Source organism: Mustela nivalis (genome assembly GCF_964662115.1).
Source record: "Mustela nivalis genome assembly, chromosome: 10".
NCBI classification, from domain to species: Eukaryota; Metazoa; Chordata; class Mammalia; order Carnivora; family Mustelidae; genus Mustela; species Mustela nivalis.
In genome coordinates, this window is record NC_139029.1 from 82,411,930 (window position 1) to 82,427,938 (window position 16,009).

Below are 16,009 nucleotides of genomic sequence, written 5' to 3' on the forward strand. Positions count from 1 at the left end.
GCCCAGCAGAGAGAGAATCACATTTGAAAAGTACTCAGCCCAGAAGAGCCAGTTTATGATCTTTTCTGTCCTCTTCCATCTGCCTTCCCAAACCTTAATAGGGTCAAGAACAAGCTCAAAAACTGGAATGAGAAAAGTGTTAAAGAGGAGGAAAGCACAAAGCATAGGAAGAGAGAAGCCAACAATGTCTCTTCCATCATGTCTGTCAACTAGAAGAAAGCCTGAGTTGGAAAAGGGGGAAAACATCTGATATTGAATCAAGCTCATTGTGTATTAACATCTTAGACTTGGCAACTCTGATTTATTTACTGAGACTTGGTTTGTTTCTCTAGAGTTGGTAGGATATGTTAATAAGAGCAGAAAAGTTAATGGAACCTACCCAAGTTCTGATTCACCAGCAAGAGATAATTATGCTCACTGAATGTCTGAAATAAACCTGAGGGAGACAGTAATGAAGTTGTGTTTTTGTTATGTGTCATGAGTCATGTTTCCCCACAAAGTCCTGAATCTCACAACTAATCTGTCTCAATCTCCTCCATCTTCTCTCTCTTTCCTCCACTCCACCTCCTCCTCCTTCTTCTTGTCTCTCGGTGTCTGTCCCCTCTAATCCTTCTCTCTCTCTTATCTGTGCGTCCATCTCTCTCTTTTTCTTTTTCAAGGATCTTTAGAATTATCATTAAAATAATGAGAAATAACTGACATGATAACATACCAAGATAGGTAAGTGACATTTCCAACACAATCCAGTTTGCATCCTCTGTTAGTCTGTGTTCTGTGGCAGACGGCAGAACATGCACATAAAGCGGTTACTCCGAATAGAGCCTTGCACATAATAAGCACTCAATGAAGAAAAGTTATTTCTACTTTAAATACCACCTCTTGAGCTTACCAAGGGACAAATCATCTTGAGAATCACTCACTTTTTCTTTTCAGATGCTGTTCTGCCAGCTTATAAAGAATGTGATCTGCACTAATAAAGAAATGCATTGTATTATGCATTCTCTTTCAACTCATACCTTTTGTTTGCAGATACCAAGCTTCTTTCCAATCATTAGAAATAATAAATCATATTTGTACATTCCAACCTCTGAAGGAAGTTAAATATTTACAAAGTTCCGCATGGCAAATAAAGAACAATTCATTGAGACAGGCTCTTAAGAATGATTCTTTATACATTTTTGGAAAACTCTATCAGAAATTTGGCCTGAACACTATAGTAATAATTCATCTGACCTTTAATGTTATCACTGCTTTTAACTTCCTCAGATCCATGCAAAAATAAGGTGCAGCAAGAGAAACAGAAGCTGCTAGTAAACTAGCATTTTTCTATAGTGTAAACTTTTGATGGTGCCCCCTGCAATCACCTAAAAGACATAGTAGGGCGAATCAGAATTTTTTTCCATTTTCCTTCTGCCTTTGCCTGCTCCAAAGTCAAATGGTATAAAGTGCTCAACTTTCCCGCCATCTAATTTTACGAGAAATTGCTAAATTTTCTGGATTTTTATGAAAGCATGCATCCTTAAAATAAAAAATCCAAGTAACTATAACAATTTTGTGAATCTTTGTGGCCTACAGAACACTTCCACTATTCATCATTCTTGCAATGCTCTCCCACGAGCTAGGCTTCATCATCTTACTTTATACATTAGGCAACTACAGGACAAAGCCAATCAGCCAGCAAGGGCTGGGTTATAACTCAACTAATTAGACTTCTGAACTTTGTTCATGTCAGTATTTCATGCTTTCTTAGCCTCTTCAAAAAAATAGTATCTGCTCTTTACTGAAAGTTGAACATCGATAAGGAGAAGTGACTCCACATTTAGGAGTTGTGAGGAGGACAGAGGAAACTCCAGTTCTTCTTTGACAGTTATTGAATGATCAGAAGATGCAGCAAATACTCTCTGGGCTTTAATATTTCTTCCAGTGAAGTAGACATTCTCACCGCCTTCCAGGGAGGCAATGAGAGCAGGAAGGGGGCAAAGGAGGATGGGGAAGCGTATCACATGCTCGCTGATCTTAGAAGTAGAGTTGACTGCAACCTTTCCAAGTGTGCATTTTACCATAGACCTGGGCAGGTGGCAAGAGCAAATTCAGAGAGGCTATGAAAAAATGATGAGGGAGATCCCAACAGAACACCCAAAAGCACCTCCTGCTAGCTCCAAACCCAGCATTTGGCAGGGCTGGGCAGCTTCGTACACTGAGTCTGTCAGTCAACAACTTCCTTGTGAGCTGAGGAGGTGGAGATGCAGTGTGGGCTTGTCTGGAAGCATGAGAGATCTAAAGAAAGAGAGAAAGTGTCTGTGAAGTGTTGTGAGCTCTTTCAAGATAAACACTGTTACTCAAAATTGGATCATTCATGACTGGTTGTGGCAGTAGAAGGGAGATGTTAATTGTGTATTACAAGTGGGCTTGTTTTGCTTACACCTACAAGGATAGTCACTGATAAACCTGACTCACCAGATAGGCACAGTAATCTCACTCTCCCTAGTACACAACAGAAAAGGTTTTGTCTTAACAGTGTTGTTTGCTCTCTTTCTTAAAGATTGCTCACCTTCATCAGGTGCATTGTGAGTTCTGCTTTTCCTTTTTCCCAAACACCTACAATGAAGAATTCTGCTTCCAGATAGGGTTTTACTTTCTTCCCCCGTTAGCCATCTTCTTATCTTTCTTTTACCTATTATTTCCTTCCCATCTACCCTCACTTCAAGAGGCAGATATGTCCAAATTTAAGTTTAAGAAATAGAAAAGACTTGAACTTACAAATATAGTAAGCATGAGTCTGAAATATTTAATTTACAAAATATTAACAGTCTTATAAATAAATATTTCCCAAAGTGCATTTAAAATGTATTTAATATATTTTTGAAGTACATTATCAAGTACTTTTCCAATTGCATAAAATGAGGTATCCACTTCTATTATCTTCTCTTCCAGAATCATTAGGCAGCCAAATAAAGAAGTGAATAGAATCAAAATTCCTTCTCAATATTGCATTATCATATTCTTACAGCTTACTGGCTTCAGCAATGAAAGGGACAATACTACATCAACCAATGAATTTCATGAAAATTATAGCTAAATTTTAATTTGGGCTTCACTACAAAAATCACTTCAGTTCCTAATTACTTTGGGGCATGGGATAATTTTGTCCTTCCTCAACATACTAATGAGCTTGGTGATCTATTAAACAGAGGGGCTGGACTATTTCAATTCTCCAGTCTACAAAAAGGTCACTCGACTGTAGTCATCTTTCAAAATTACAGATCGTTGTGAAAAATATACTGGTAAAAAGCTTTGAACAGTTATTTCCTAACTCTTTTCAAGGCGTAATTTCTTGCTCTTAGAATTCTTTCAACATACAAACTAAAAGCCAATTTTAAATTTGTCAAATCCCCTCTGTGTGCCTCTTTTCCTAAGCCCCATCCAGCCACAGAGATAAATTGCTATGCTCATGATAGCAGGTTTAAAATTCCAACCACAGGGACACTGTAGGTGAGTTCTATTGCAAGAATTAAGCTTGGAATATACATGAAAGTTAAATTCCCTATTAGGTTAGCAAAAGAGAAAGTTATCCTCCTTACAAAAAACAAAAACAGGGGCACGTGGGTGGCTCAGTCAGTTAAACACCTGACTCTTACTTTCAGCTCAGGTCATGATCTTGGGATCATGACACTGAGCCCTGCGTCTGGCTCCATGCTCAGTAGGGAATCTGTCTGAGATTCTCTCTCCCTCTCCCTTTTCCCCTTCCCTGAACACAAATAAATCTTTTTTTTTTTTTTAAGGCAAAAACAAAGACAAAACCAATTTTATATCTTCACTTTTATTTCCCTAAAAGGCTTTAAAAATAATGAACAAGGTGTTTCAATAAATTGAGTGCCAGGTCACAATGAGGTCATAGTCTGCTAGGAAGGAGATACTTTGCAGTATTAGCATCACCTGGTCAAGAAAGTTACAAAGAAAAACTACACATTCTTCCAGTTTTCAGATCTGATAGATTTGTGGGAAAATAGGTAGGTGATTAGATAGATAGATAGATAGATAGATAGATAAGTAGATAGATGGATAGATGTATTAAAGAAATCCCTCTTAACCTGCTGAAAAACTATAAAATTTTGTGTATGTTTACAGACCATAGCTGGACCCACTTCAAACATATAGTTTATTTCCTTAACATAAGACAAAAGAGGAGAGTATACAACAAGCTATACCCTTTTTTTCACTTCTATCTAGTTCTGACCCAGTATTTAGATGTCAAAAATTTATAGTTTTTTTTTTCCATTTCTAGATCACTCTGAGATTATTAAACTTTCAGCAACACTCAATCAATCTATTTCAGATAGTCTAGAAAAAGCTTGCTTGAGAGAAACCAGTCATCCTGTATTTCAATCTTCTGAAATCTACCCAAGTCAAAGAAATCTGTCACCACCAGCAGGCTTAGTACCACCCTCTTTAGTTGTAATCACAGTACTTACCATCTTTTGTTGTTGTTTGCCACCCACTAATTCAACATAGCCTAACAAACAGACTTAGGTCAAAACTACCTAGTATGTTAAGAAAAAAATTTGCTATTGAAGTTCTCTCCATTTGCTCTCTCCTGATCACATTAATCAACTTTTATTTTTCTTCCATGACTTCTCCAAATGTTCAAATAACAGTAGACAAGACCTTCCACACAGCATTTTTCTTTTTAGATAGCAGTAAACAGGGTAATTGCTGGCATCAGGATGGTAAAGGTCAAGCAGGCAAAAACAATGACTTGCTTATGATGCTTCTTCTAGAAATACATCACCAGCCTCATGTCTTTAGGAATATCGGTCCTGAATTAAAAGAAAGGAAAACACTTTAAATTACTCTCTGGAAAAGTCATCTTGGAAAATATCCTTCACTGAATCCCTATCCCCTTCCTATTGATCCTCAGTGTGAATCTCTTCCTATTGATCCTCAGTGTGAATCTCTTCTCTCTTTTCAAGTTCTATGGCAGCCACTTCCAACCTCATTGCTGAGTTGTTGCCAGAAATAGTAACAGGTTCATGAAAAGAGCATCAGCAGAAATCACTTGGAAATATTTTCTTTCAAGGAATGCTCTAACCTTCAAATAACCTTCAATCTCTGTTCTCACCAGTGTCCTGCAATGAATGTAACATCACTCTTAGACTTGTGTTCTGAAGACCTAGAACAGACATCATGATTATTTACTCCACAAAATCCTGGAACCACCCCAAAAGCAAAGGCAGGGCAAATCTGCACCTGCTGTAACCCAGGACACACACACACTAACCACAATGTCACATCCAATTTAGCTGTGGTTTTGGGGGTTTGTTTGTTTTTCTAATTTTGACTTTCTATGTAAGTTTCCCTTGGGAAAAAAAGGATTATACTGTGAGGAAAAATTTTGACTCAAGTTTATTCTCTATATTTTATAAATGAGAAAACTGAAGAGAGTAAGTGATTTTCCCAAGGCGACATAAATAATGAGTAACCAAGCAAGTTCTTGAATCCAGAGTCTACGAATCTCTATCTAGCCTCTTTTTAGCACTTTGTTATTTTTCTTCATGTCAAAAAGTCAAAAGTTTACCCAATATGTCCACTTCTGTGACATACATTAGTTTATCCAAAACAAGGCAAATTGACGATCAAATTATTAATGCCACCAATTATGTAGACTGAATAAATAAAAATCAATAAAACCAAACTTTCTTCTCTCACAAATTTTTTAAAATATTCCTATCCCTTGGCAGAAACTTCCTTCAAGTATTTATTCTGATAAATATCAATAAAATCAAGAAAGGGTCCATGTATAGATTCTGTACATCTGCTGAGGCAAGGTAATTATGTGGTCAAAGAATGACACAGATCCAAAATGGATTTTTAAGGTTTCATCATAAGTTTCTTGAGGAGGTGGGATGTGGAATAATATAACTAAGGCTTAAGAAGATACAATTTGATTTTTAGTTCATCAACATTGTCTATAAATACAAACTGATCATGGGAGAGAACGGAACCCAGAGAAGAAATCCCTGCATTCAAGGCCACTTTTTCTGAAGACTTCTGCTTCTTTTAGAAAAGACACTGAGATGCTGAACTGACATTCTGGAAACTTTATATGATAGGGGAACAAACTTTCTCTGGTGAAACACTCTACACTTTGGGTTATAATCCCAAAGGGTTGAGTCTAGGAAGAAGGATAAACCAGAAATAGTTCAACCTTTGCAGGGACTAAAACACAACTTCATATCATATTAATTTCTATAATTAGAATGAGTTGGTCTGGGATGGCTAATGCTCCTACACTCTTGATAAGAAAAAAAAATACAGTTAGTAAGGCCAGAGACAGCACTCTCATATGCTTCCAATTAATTTTATAGTTTTCATAATACATTGTTCAGCACATCAAAAGTAACAAGACAATGTAATTAAAAACCAAAAGAAATAAGAGAAAACAGATTTGGGAGATTCAGATGATGAAAATTGATACACAGACGTTAAGCCTTTATTAATATGTCAAAAAAGACAAAAAATATTAATAAATATGACAAAAAATATAGGCTATAAAATAAAATCAAATGGAAATTCTGGACATGAAGAATACAACTGATATTAGAAAGTCAATGGATGACTCTAAAATTAAATTATGCACAGCTGAGGACAGAAATAGTGAACAAAGAGCAAAATTTGAATAAAATCATCAAAGTGAAGCATGGAGAGATAAAAGTAAAGAAAATACAGAAAAGATGGTAAGTAATATAGGAGATATTATAGTGAGAAAGTCTTAACTACTTTTAACTGAAATCCCAAAAGAACAGAGAGCTGATGGGGCAGAAAGTAGGAATTCCAAAGTTTCTGAGAAAGTGTTTTTCAAAACAGTTAAAATCAGGTAGTTTCAGCAGTACTTTTTGCAACAGTGAATGCTAAAATAAAATGATAGAATTGTCAGTCAAGGCCTAAAATTTTTATGACTAGCCTATTGTTTCTCTAAAATCAGAAGTCAACTGTGAAAGTTATTCTCCTTACTTATTTTAACTGAAATAAATAAGTATTGAGGTATATGACAATTATATTAATATCTTACCTTTTTAGTGATAAAAATGTTTTAATGTATTTATTTTTTATATATTTTTCTGTTTTAGTGCTTATAAATCTGATGCTTACAAGCCTACAAAAATCCAAAGCAAAAAGTATCTTACAATTATTTTAATATAACCTAAGTTTTAAGGAACAAGGCATGGCAAATATTTGGTACACTCCTCAGTTAAATATTCTTATCAAACTAAATGTGACCAAGAGGTAACTGAACTCTGGGGAATTTTTGCCTAGTGATGTAGCACCAAGTAATCAATTGGTAATAAAAAGTCTGTCCCTGGGGAAATCTGTAGTTGTAAAAGCAGACTCTTAATATTAAAATGTGTTCCAATTTCACAACATTCCTCTCTTAAGAGTGGCTGATAAAAATTTCTCAATTCTGAGTCATTATAGAAAGGTGCCTCCTGTGGAAGCCAACCGACTGAAGACTAACTTGGATTCTATTCAATATTGCATGAAATGAGCTTGATCGGACAGTTATCTAGCAGTACTTGCAACTTTTGAAGTTGAGGGAAATCTGATCATAAATTGCCTAACTCATGTAAGAGTGAACATCTCTGGCATACTGTTTGGTGCTGAAGTTACCTGAAAGGATCCATTTGCTTCTAAAAGGTGAGTCCTTTACTACCCACTCACTAGACAGATGATGTCAATATTGGTAAATTTTTTACAGTTTCGTCTTAGTAATATTCATTTTCCAGACTTAACTGAGAGAAAGGAAAATTGATTTGAGGAAAGGAAATCCACAGTGCTTCTGCATATTTGTACTTTATTTTATCAACCTTGATGAACTGTGCTCAATAAAATAACACACAAATAAAAGTTCATTACAATTATGACACATTGTAAAAGGTCACAAGATTCCACAACAATACTGGGTTGACCAGATGACAATAACAAGGGGCCCCTTTACATCATGTGGTAATTCTACTGTTGTACAGAGAATGAAATTTAATGCCAAAATAATTATAGAGGCAACTCCATGATAACAGTGATTTTAAAAAGGGTTCTCTTTGGAAAGTTGAAAAGAAATTTTCAAGGCCCATCAGAGATTGAAGAGGAAAGAAAGTATAATTCTAAACAGAGACAAAGCAAATATTTAAACCTAGCCACAGAGCATAGTTCATGTCAGGGCCAGCAGATGAGAGGTCAACAGCACTAGAATCCAAAACAGGATTCACAAGTCAGAACAAAAGTCAAACTAAGAAAGATAAGGAGCCCAGTGCAGTTTCTTTCTATAAATAAATGATATTGGGCACCCTGTCTCCTTTATGAAAGGAGAACTGACTGATAATGTTGGCCCTTGGATAATGCCAATGTGGGTCAATAGGTCATTCTGCTCCCATCAATCAAGGGGCTACATCGGCACTTAGGTATTGACAGGACAATGTTTTCAACGTTAGTTCTGTGATTTTAGGTGTAGCAGAATCTCTCCTTTAATGCAAAGCCTTCTTAGTTGACAAAGGTGATCTAGCCAATATAAAAAGTAGACAAAGCATGCAATTAGAAGCAGTATTTGTTGGATTTCACTACATAAACAAACTCACTATAGCATGTGCTTAGTGTATATTTCATGAATAAAGCCTGGGAGAATAGAGAATCCACTCAAATTTCAGGAATCATACCACAGGGACAATAGAGGCCATCAAATTCTGCTTTTCATTCATGGAAGGAATAGCTCTCTACAACTTCCCTGGTTAATGGGCAGGCACTCTCAACCCAAACACTCCTGGAAAAGGGTATGGGTAAATTCTTAAGATTGCCAATTCTACCTTTTTTGTTCTTTTATAAAATTAGATAATCAATATATTCACAGGGATCAGATTTTTTTAACTATAAAATAGTATAAGCAAAAGTCTCCCTCCAACCCATCTGCCCAGTTCAACAACAAAGCTAAGCTAGACCAGCTAGACCCCACTGTACCCCACTCTGCAACAAAGAACCAACATTATAAATGTCCTATTTATTCTTCCAGGGGCTTAATGCATACAAAAGTGAATGTGAGTATTTTTTTCCAGTTCCACTTTAAGGAGTTCGAATTATTAGAAAATACTCATTTGCTATGTTTCTAATTTGACTTCCTTTCATTGAACAGAAAAGTTATAAGCAATTATGTTCAGGATATTAAGTAGTATTAAATTTGAACATATAAGAGTATTTGTACACTGCCTTAGATGCTTTACAGTTTTTTCCTGCATTATCCTTACAAAAATCCTAACAAAAAATAATGTAGGTATTCTTTTCTTTATAAAGAAAATAAATCCTTGGCACAGAAAAATCAGCAAATGGCAATATAGATTAGCAAAAATATCCTCTGACTTTCTTTCTTCTTCTCCATCTTCCCTAAAGCTCATATCTACACCAACATCATCTTTTTCTTCTTCTTTTTTTTTTAATTTTTTATTTTTTATAAACATATATTTTTATCCCCAGGGGTACAGGTCTGTGAATCACCGGGTTTACACACTTCACAGCACTCACCAAAGCACATACCCTCCCCAATGTCCATAACCCCACCCCTCTGCTCCCAACTCCCCTCCCCCCAGCAACCCTCAGTTGGTTTTGTGAGATTAAGAGTCACTTATGGTTTGTCTCCCTCCCAATCCCATCTTGTTTCATTTACTCTTCTTTTTGTTTTTAAGATTTTATTTATTTATTTGACAGAGAGAGATCACAAGTAGGCAGAGAGGCAGGCAGAGTAAGAGGGGAGAAGCAGGCTCACCACTGAGCAGAGAGCCTGATGTGGGGCTGGATCCCAGGACCCTGGGATCATGACCTTAGCTGAAGGCAGAGGCTTTAACCCACTGAGCCTCCCAGGTGCCCCTTATTCTTAAATTCTGCCATGTTCACCTCTAAGGGAGCCATGTAATTAATACCAAACTCTCAGTTCCTTAACCTATGTAGGCTTTAGAATAAACTTTGGAGACAGATCTAAGTTTGAATAAACTTTCACCATTCATGAGCTATGTGAATCTGGATTTTGTCCTTGCCTCTCTGAAGGTAAGAAATTGTGGGTGGGGTGGGGTGAGTGTGAGGGAGCACAAGGGGATAAACTCTACAGATTTTTGTAACCAAAAATTTATGATTTGGAACCATAAGAGGGTACCCAGCTTTCTTTTATTTTTCCCTTTTTAATGTATTCTATGGTGCTTAACCCAAACTATCATCATTTTCTTTTTTCCTCCTTACCTCACATCTATAACCTTCATTATCAGCATATGAACTTCAGATAACACCATATAGGCAAGTGTGATATTACAGGAAATACATATTTAGTCTCTGCCCCTTGTTCCTGTCACAGAGCTCCTAAAAACCTTGTAATTTCCTAAGAGATATGGATGTTAGGAGCAACATTTTTTCTTAATACTTCAATTTTTACTTCAGTTCCTGACACAGAGCTCCTAAATCTTTTGGAATTTCCTGGGTGATTTAAAAAAAAAAAAAAAAGGAGATGCATTCTTTTACAGTAAGTCTATTAATGACAAATAATTCTCTCAGTTTTCCTTTATCTGAGAATGTCTTGATTTCCCCTTCATTTCTATTGTTCAAATGAGGCAACTCTTAATGGGCTCCTGGATAGTTTTAGGATGGGGGCTGATAACCAGAAGACCAAGCCATGATTAGGAGCTTGGAAATTTCTGGGGTCCCTGGGTGGTTCAGTCATTTGAGCAGCCAAATCTTGATTTCTGCTCAGGCCATAATTTTGGGGTTGTGGGATGAGCCCACATTGGGCCCTGCATCAAGCTCTTCACTCAGCAAGGAGCCTTCCTGAGATTCTGTCCCTCTCCTTTTCCCTCTGCCCCTCCCCCCATTCACTCGCATGCTTGCTCGCTCTCTCCCTCCCTCTGTCTCTCTAATAATAATAATAATACATCCTTTAGGAGAAAAAAGAATTTGAAACTTTCAGCCCCGCCCACATTCTTTAGAGAAGGAGGAAGGTCTAGAGATTGAGTTAGTACTTAATCATGCCTACATGATGTAGTTTCCACAAAAATTCCTAAATGCAGGATACAGGAAGTTTCTAGGTTGCTGAAAACATCTATATGCCAAAAAACTGGTACACCTCAACTTCCTGGAGACAGAAGAGTCTCTGCTCAGGATCCTTCTGGACATTGCTGTTTATGCCTCTTCATCTGGCTATTGATTTGTATATAATAAACTAATAAGCACAAGTAAATGTTTTCCTGAGTTTTCAAGCTGTTTCAGCAAATTATCAAATTTGAGGGAGGTTTGTGGCAAACCTCAACTTTGTAGCCAGGTTGAACCAAACCATGGAGACCCATTACTTGCAACTAGTGTCTGAAGCAAGGACAGTCTTATGGAACTGAGTCCTTAAGCCTATGACTAGTTAGTGGCAGAACTAAATTAAATTATAAGATACCCAGTTGATGTCTAGAAAGCTGTAAATTGTTTGGTGTTTTTTGGGGTTGGTGGGTACAAGGAACACAACATTATGAGTGTTGGTATGAAAAACATAAAAAAAAATCTCAACAAATTTTTAAAAATTGAAGTTATTCAGAGTACATATTCCAACCACATCAAATTAGAAATCTATAAGAGAAACATAACAGGAAAATATACAAAATTGGAAACTAAACAACACAATAATACATAGATGAAAGAGGAAATCTTCAACTAAAAGAAAATTTCACTGAACTAAATGAAAAAGAAATATATCAAAATTTGTGGGTTGTAACTAAAAGAGGGCTGAGTGGGACCTTTATAGTATGAAAGGCATATGTTAGAAAATAAGAAGTTTCACATCAATAATCTAATCTCCCATTTCAAGAATCTAGAAAAAGAAGAACAGAAGAGCAAACTGAACTCAAAGTAAGCAAAAGGAAAGGAAAAATAAAGAGCAGAAATCATTGAATTTAAAAACAGGAAAACAGAGGGAAAAAAATCAATGAAGTAAAGAGCTATTTTTCTAAAGATCAATAAAATTGACAAGCTGCTAGCAAGTCTCACTGACAAAGTGCAAAGAGAAAAGACATGAATCACCAATACCAGTAATGATATGGAGGATCTTACTACAGACCCTGCAGACACCAAAAGGAAAATGGGGGAAACTGAATAATCCTACATACACAAGTTTGACAAAGTAGGAGAAATGAGCCAATTTCTCAAGCTACCACAATTAAGCTAATATGAAGTAGATAATTTGAATATACCTCTAACTATTAAGGAAATTGAATTCACCAAGTAAAAACTACCAAATAAGAAATCTTGAAATAGAGGTGGTTTCATTGGAGAATTCTATCCAACTTTAAAAAACAAATACCAATTCTGCACAATGTCTCCCAAATAACAGAATAGGGGAAAGCTAGCACTTTGGTAAAGTTAACATTATCTGACAAAGACATTAGAAAAATGAAAACTGCAGATCAACATTCTTCTTGAGCATAGATACACAAATCCTTAATAAAATATTACCCAATAGAATTCAATAAAATACAAAAGGAATTATACACTATGACCAAGTGAGGTTTATTCTGGCTGGTTTAATGTTTAAAAATCAATCAATATAACCCATCATGTTAACAGGCTAAAGAAGAGAAAACATTTTGTTATATCAATTGGTGTAGAAAAAGCATTAGAAAATAATCATTATTCATTCATGGTTTTTAAAAACTCCCAGAAAACTAGACATGGAGTGGAACTCCCTCAGTTTGATTATTAAAATTTACCAAAAACTACAGATAATGACAAAAGACTGACTGTACACACATCTATCCCCACCACCCAGACCAGAAACAAGGCAGTGATACCCCTCTTTCCACTATAGTTCTGGAAGTTCTAGCTAGTAAATAAGGATAAGGAAAGAAAGGGAGGGGAAAGGCAAAGAGATTGGAGAGAAAAAAATGAATCAGCTTCTATTTTCAGATGATATGATTGTTTATGTAGAAAGTCCTAAGGAATCTACAAAGGAACCTGTAGTACTTCCCAAACTAATAAATGAATTCAGCAAGGGCACAGGACATTAACATACAAAAATCAATTATATTTCTATATATTCTTAATGAACAAATAAATGCTGAAATTGAAAATGCAATACCATTTAAAATTGCTCAAAAAAAAAAAAAAAAAAAACAGGTGTAAATCTACCAAAACAAGGACAGGACTTATATGTTGAGAAGTAAAAAACACTTATGAAAGAAATCAAAGAAGATCTACTAAATTAAGAGACATAACAGATTCATAGATTGGAGCAGTAGGCACAAAATGCTGTTACTTCTCCCCAAATCTATATACAAGATTTAATACAATTCTCATCAAAATTCAGTAAGATGTCTTATAGATATAGACAAGACTGTTCTAAAATTTATATGGAAAGACAAAGGAACTGGAATAGTTAAAACAATTTATAAAAAATAAATAGGGAGGAGGTGGGTGGAAAAAGATGGCAGAGGAGTAGGAAACCTAAATTTTATCCGGTTCCAGGAATTCAACTAGATAGTTATCAAACCATTCTGAACACCTACAAACTCAACAAGAAATGGAAGAGAATAGCAACAATTCTATGAACAGAAAAGCTACCACTTTCTGGAAGGTAGGACATGTGAAGAAGTGAATCCAAGCTGATATTTGGAAAGATAGACTGCAGGGGGAAGGAGCCTCTGTCAGCCACTTACCACCAAGTGAGAGAGCAGTGGAGCACAAAATTGGAGCTTTTAGAAGTCTAGTCCACGGAGGGACATCACTCCAGTGGCTAAGCGAGGGATTCAGCCCTCACTGGGTCAGTGTGCCCTCAGAAACCTTGGGGTCACAGAAAGACTGGGGGTGCCTGAGTGTGGCAGAGCTCCCAAGTGTCAGAGCGGGGAAGCCGACTACAGAGATGGAGCTGAGGAGTAGCCTCTCACCTCGGGGCTGCCATCAACCGTGATCCAAGCCACTTCTCTTCAAGCAGGGACCCCACAAGTGGCAGATCTAGGGAGACTTTCTCCTTCCTCCACCAGGAAGAGTGGCGCGGGAGTGTACAACAGAAATCTGCTGGGTTTGGAGACTCCAAACAGACCGTGCGCCAGAGATAGAAATGCTCAGTCACAGGCTGGGTGTGATGGGAGTGCGGCTGGAGGCCAGGGAGACAGGAGTGATTGGCTGCTTTTCTCTGACGGTGCACTGAGGAGTGAGGTCCCAAGTTCTCAGCTCCTCTGGGCCAGAGACTAGGAGGCCACCATTTTCATTCCTGCCCTTCAAAGCTCTATGGAAAGCAATCAGGGAATAAAAGCTACCAAGAGCGAAACTGAGCAGATTACTCAGCCTGGCCCCTGACAATGGTGGTGCAATTCCACCTCAGGCAAAGACACTTGAGAATCACTGCAACAGGCCCCTTCCCCAGAAGATTAGGAAGAACATCCAGCCGAGACCAAGTTTACTGATCAAAGAGAACTACAAAATAGCAATGCTAGGGGAATACAGCACATAGGATTCATGGCTTTTTCCCCATGATTCTTTAGTCTTTCAAAGTGAAATTATTTTTAACTTTCTTTTTCTACTTTTTAAATTTGTCCTCTTTCCCATTTTAACCTATTATAACTACTTTATCTTATGAATTTTTAAAAATCTTTTTTAATTCTCATTTTTATAATTATATTCTATCCCTTCATTGTATTTTACCTAATTTTTTTTGTATTCATACAAGTTTTTATTTCTTTAAAATTTTGGGATACAGTTTCTTCTAACAGACCAAAATATATTCTCAATCTAGCATATGGCTTTGTTTTAGGCTCCAGCCTGATCACATTTCCTCCTTTTTTTTTTTTTTTCACTTTTTCCACCAACTTCTTATCAATTCTTTTTTAAAATCTTTTTCATTTTCATCTTTACACTCATATTCCATCCCTTCATCATGTTTACCCTTATTTGTGTGTGTGTGTGTGTGTGTGTGTGTGTGTGTGTATCGCCAAAGGTAAGGGAAGCAAGGCAAAAATAAAGTATTGGGGAGTGCCTGGGTGGCTCAGTGGGTTGAAGCCTCTGTCTTCAGCTCGGATCGTGATCCCAGGGTCCTGGGATCAAGCCCCACATTGGGCTCTCTGCTCAGCAGGGAGTCTGCTTCCCTTCCTCTCTATCTGCCTGCCTCTCTGCCTGCTTGTGATCTCTATCTGTCAAATAAATAAATAAAAAAATTTTTTTAAATGAACTATTGGGACTTCATCAAGATCAAAAGCTTTTGCATAGCAAAGGAAACAGTCAACAAAACCAAAAGACAATTGACAGAATGGGAGAAAATATTTGCAAATGACATATCAGATAAAGCGTTAGTATCCAAAATCTATAAAGAGCTTATCAAACTCAACATCCAAAGAACGAACAAACTAATCAAGAAATGGGCAGAAGACATGAACAGACATTTCTGCAAAGAAGACATCTAGATGGCCAACAGACACATGAAAAAGTTCTCAACATCACTCGGCATCAGGGAAATACAAATCAAAACCACGGTGAGATACCACCTCACACCAGTCTGAATGGCTCAAATAAACCAGTCAAGAAAGGACAGATGAACAAAACCAAAAGACAACTGACAGAATGGGAGAAGATATTTGCAAACGACATATCAGATAAAGGGCTAGTGTCCAAAATCTATAAAGAACTTAGCAAACTCAACACCCAAAGAACAAATAATCCAATCAAGAAATGGGCAGAGGACATGAACAGACATTTCTGCAAAGAAGACATCCAGATGGCTAACAGACACATGAAAAAGTGCTCCATATCACTCGGCATCAGGGAAATACAAATCAAAACCACAATGAGATATCACCTCACACCAGTCAGAATGGCTAAAATCAACAAGTCAGGAAATGACAGATGCTGGTGAGGATGTGGAGAAAGGGGAACCCTCCTACACTGTTGGTGGAAATGCAAGCTGGTGCAGCCACTCTGGAAAACAGCATGGAGGTTCCTCAAAATGTTGAAAATAGAACTG

At 36.9% G+C, this 16,009-nt stretch overlaps 1 long non-coding RNA gene across 1 annotated transcript in view; it reads right to left on the bottom strand.

The window, feature by feature from the left end:
* Nucleotides 1-1,239: 1,239 nt before the first annotated feature.
* The window catches only part of LOC309842375, a 28,610-nt gene continuing 13,840 nt past the window's right edge, over nt 1,240-16,009 (bottom strand). The window contains exons 3-4 of the long non-coding RNA XR_014299624.1: nt 4,473-4,817; nt 1,240-2,277 (exon numbers count right to left, since the gene is read on the bottom strand). This is a non-coding gene — a long non-coding RNA (uncharacterized lncRNA). The remainder of the gene's footprint in view (nt 2,278-4,472; nt 4,818-16,009) is intronic.